This window comes from Berghia stephanieae, chromosome 5, assembly GCF_034508935.2.
Source record: "Berghia stephanieae isolate SIO BIC M18660-M18661 chromosome 5, UCSD_Bste_1.3, whole genome shotgun sequence".
NCBI classification, from domain to species: Eukaryota; Metazoa; Mollusca; class Gastropoda; order Nudibranchia; family Aeolidiidae; genus Berghia; species Berghia stephanieae.
In genome coordinates, this window is record NC_088364.1 from 58,048,474 (window position 1) to 58,052,705 (window position 4,232).

The 4,232-nt window shown below is 38.6% G+C and overlaps 1 long non-coding RNA gene across 1 annotated transcript in view; it reads left to right on the top strand.

Moving 5' to 3' along the window:
- The first annotated feature begins 241 nt into the window (after positions 1–241).
- LOC144974175 (uncharacterized) overlaps positions 242–4,232 on the top strand; it is a 5,659-nt gene continuing 1,668 nt past the window's right edge. The window contains exons 1-2 of the long non-coding RNA XR_013645650.1: positions 242–361; positions 1,858–1,944. This is a non-coding gene — a long non-coding RNA (uncharacterized LOC144974175). The remainder of the gene's footprint in view (positions 362–1,857; positions 1,945–4,232) is intronic.

The following is a 4,232-nucleotide window of genomic DNA, read 5'->3' on the forward strand; positions in this document are numbered from 1 at the left end:
TAAATTGAGTACCTGTCGTTGTCGCTTTTCGAAAAAAGAAATGTAATATCGTCTTGTGTTGCTGTTGTCCAGGGACCCCTTGTAAAGCGCGTTGAGCACGTTTGGTGGATATTGCTCTATATGAAAGCTCAAATTATTTCGTTTCATTATTTTTCTTCAAAGTATACCAATTTTGTGGATAATGGAAACGATTAAGTGAATTTATTTTTTAGAAAATCCAATTTATTCACTTGTCGTTATTATTTGACGTTTCGATAAACATGTTTTTTGTTAATCACCACACAGATGCAGATAAATCTGACTTTTAATAGCGAGTTTAATTTATTTCTTAAATATCACCATGAGGGTCTCAGAATTTGTGGTAAGCAATTCATTTTACATTTGTGGTAGTTTTAATACTTAATTTCACACATTCTTCTTCTTCTTCTTCTTCTTCTTCTTCTTCTTCTTTCTTCTTCTTCTTCTTCTTCTTCTTTCTTCTTCTTCTTCTTCTTCTTCCTCCTCCTCCTCCTCCTCCTCCTTCTTCGTCGTCGTCTTCTTCTTCTTCTTCTTCTTCTTCTTCTTCTTCTTCTTCTTCTTCTTCTTCTTCTTCTTCTTCTTCTTCTTCTTCTTCTTCTTCTTCAATAATTCAACAGGTGAATAATTAACAGTTTGCAGTTTGCTCGTTTATCAATCTGTAAAAATAGTGTCATACTTTATAGATTTGCCAGTAAATCAATTCTCGTTGGCAAAAAAAATTACACGAGCTGTAGAAATAATGAAAAAATTAGCATTATCATTAGAGATACGTAAGTCGTACAGAGTCAAATAAGGAAATACGAGGAAGAGAAGACCAACCCAGAGAAAAAGAGAGAAAGAAAGAAAGAAAGAGAGAGAGAGATAGATAGATAGATAGATAGAGAGAGAGAGAGAGAGAGAGAGAGAGAGAGAGAGAGAGAGAGAGAGAGAGAGAGAGAGAGAGAGAGAGAGAGAGCATATTTATTATTTACCAACGAAGAAATCTCAAGGCGTACAAGAATGGGAAACATTGTAATTGTAGATGAAATCAAGCACAGACGATGGAAATGTTTGCGTCACGTTCTCCGAGTGAAAAAGTCCAGACTGCCTCACAGCACTAAGATGGGGCCACACCGAGAAAGAGAAAGAGGAGGAGGTGAAAGAGGTTGGAAAGACATGGAATGAGCTGAGCTGGCCGGTCTAGGACAGAGATGCCAGGAGGAACTTTGTTGGCGCCTTATGTTCCACCCAGGAACCAAGAGGATAAGTAGTACCTATATGAATGTGTATATCTTAGACGGTGAAAAGCATAGCAAGAATTGAGAACTTTTAAGACAAAAACGTTCAAACTACTGTAATATATTGTAATACACAAAAAAACATGTATTTTGATATTTTAGTCTTGTTAGCAATTTTCTTTACCATAAAGGTTCAAAAATTTTGTAGGAGAAATCAAACTATAATATATTATTAAAATCTGCGATTATGTGGTCTAGTGGTATGACATTCGCTTTCGGATCGGAAGGTCCTGGGTTCGAGCCTCGCTCGGCGCATTGTTGAGCCCTTGGAAAAGGCTCCTTACTCACATTCTCTCACCGTACTCAGGTGTAAAATGAGTACCTCGCCATTAACAGCGTTGTCCCTGTCCCAAAAAAATTGTAATATTGCCTAATAGGCGTCATGTCACGTCCAACATGTCATGTGTTGCTGTTGGCCAGGGACCCTTTGTACAGAGCGTTGAGTACGTTTAGTTGATATTGCGCTATAAAAGCTCGTTTTATTTTTTGTAAAAACAAAGGTTTTAAAAGAAATGGACAATGCATACTTTCCTTTTGTTGTTTCATTCATATTTTGCTAAAGTTACTGGAATGCCTGATGTTATTTTTGTCACATTGTGTTGATGCATGTGAGAGAAGAAACGGAGGATGGGATTGCACGCGACCTGGGGTAAGTAGCTAGTCGAATTAACCCAATATCTCTCCATTGCCGCAGTCCACCATTTTGTAAGGGCATGTATCCGGGTGTTTCTTTTTTACGAAAACCGACGAAACCCGACATTATCCGACAAAGTTATATGGGCGTAGGCAACAGTTGGGGGGGGGGGGGGTGTGAACTTGAGACTCAAGGAGTAAACATAGGACTGCGTTTCGGCGGGTTTCGTAAAAAAAAGCCATTACAATTTTTACGAAACCCGACAATATCCGTAAAAGTTATGGGCAACGGTGGGGAGTGAACCTGAGACTCAGGGAAGTGTATACCAGTGGGGAGTGAACCTGAGACTATGGCTTTCGGCGGGTTTTGTAAAAAAGAAAGACCGCATGTATCCCGTCCTCGAAACACTGAGTTGACTAAGCTTTGAGCCAATGTTTCACTGCAGCTTGGCTTCTTCATTAGCTTCAAAGCGATGTCCACTCCATGCCTCCTTCAGAGGACGAAAAAGATGAAATTCCGAGGGTGCCAAGTCTGGTGAATAAGGAGGGTTAATTGGGTGGGGTTCTGACTTCCCATAGTGGACAGGGAAGTACCTCCTGTGTCTTCTATCCCCTTGTATCGGTTTTCCAACTTGCTTTCTGTCTTTGTCTTGGAATGAGATTACTTGGTTGTGTCCTGATCCTGGCCAGAGTCCTTGGTTGGGAGGGAAACAGTCGAATATATAGTTATTGTTTTGATTTTTTTCCCTTGTAAATCATCTCTCTGTTATGTATTATTATTATTATATTTGTTTTTTTGAATTTATAATGTAAGCCTTTGAGTGTATTCTTCCTCTTAGTAGGGACTTGTGCTCGTGTCTGGATAAGACTTTGAGGTGATCTCAAACTAAGTACATTTATGGTATGCTCTTGGAATCGACACCAATTCCCTATTTTTTGCCATTCCCCTTTGTCTTACCTTTTCTTGGGTGCTTTAAGTGTAATTTTAGAATTTTTTACTATCCCATATTCTCCCTTTTTACTGGCGCTGATATGACCTAAATGTGTTGCAAGCGCCGTAAAACCCCTAAAAACAAACAAAACAAAAACTGTGTCTTCTATCCCCTTGTATCTGTTTTCAAATTTATTAACTTTCTGTCTTTTTCTTGGAATGCAATTACTTGGTTTTGTACTGGTCCTGGCCGGACACCCTGGCCGAGAGGGAAACAGTCAAATGTATAGTTATTTTTTGGGAGATGATAATATTTTCTTTACTTGTAATTCATCTCTCTGTTAGGCACGGTATTATGTTTTGTTTACGTAATATATATGATTTGTAAACATGTGAGTTTATTCCTTTTAGTGGGGACCTGTACTTGTGTATGGATGAAACTTTTAGGTGATCTCAAAATAAGTACTTTGATAGTGTGCTCTTGGAATCTACATCTGTTTCCTATTTGAACCAATTCCCCTTTGTCTTATTTTTTCTTGGGTGATTTATAATTGTAATTCTAGAAGTTTCAAGGAATATACCCAATGGGAACCTACGGTGCTCTTATTGGCTAACCAACCAGCGGCCTCGATGAGAAAAATATCCGCCATTGAGACATTGGCTGGGAATCGCGTTACTATAGTAAACAAGCGCTGATCGGCCGTTCATGAAATCTAAGAAAATAACTTCCTGATCGCTCGTTTAATCAAAATGATTCAAAACGATGTCTCTAAAATGATATAAATGTGACTTCTTAAGGTTTTCTTCACGGTCAAAACCACACAACATTCCGGATCAGAATTTCCTGGGTTTAAGCCTTCATCGGCGCATAGTTGAGTCCTTGGAAAAGACTTTTTACTCACATACTCTCATCGTACTCAGGTGTAAAATGAGTACCTGGCCGTCAACAGCGTTGTCTCTGTTGGAAAAAAATGTAATATCGTCTTGCAGACGTCATGTCTCGTTCTACATGTTACGTGTTGCTGTTGGTCAGGGACACTTTGTAAAGCGCTTTGAGTAAATTTAGTGGGTATTGCGATATATAAAAGCTCTAGTTTAAAACCGCATCCAATCGGCCCGCATCAAAGTTTTTGATACTTCACTGATTCATTGGCGTTAGTCGAATTATCTTACTAAAACCTTTAATTCAACGTTGTGCCTGGGATAAAATGCTCTAAATTGAATAATTCCTTCTGTGTAAATTCTTGACACTTAAACATTTATATATGACCCAATACCCATGAAACGCGCTAAAGCGCTTTACATGCAACGCTTAATACAAAAGAGGTGAGATTACATTTTTTTAATGCGACAGAGGCAATGTTGTTAATGGC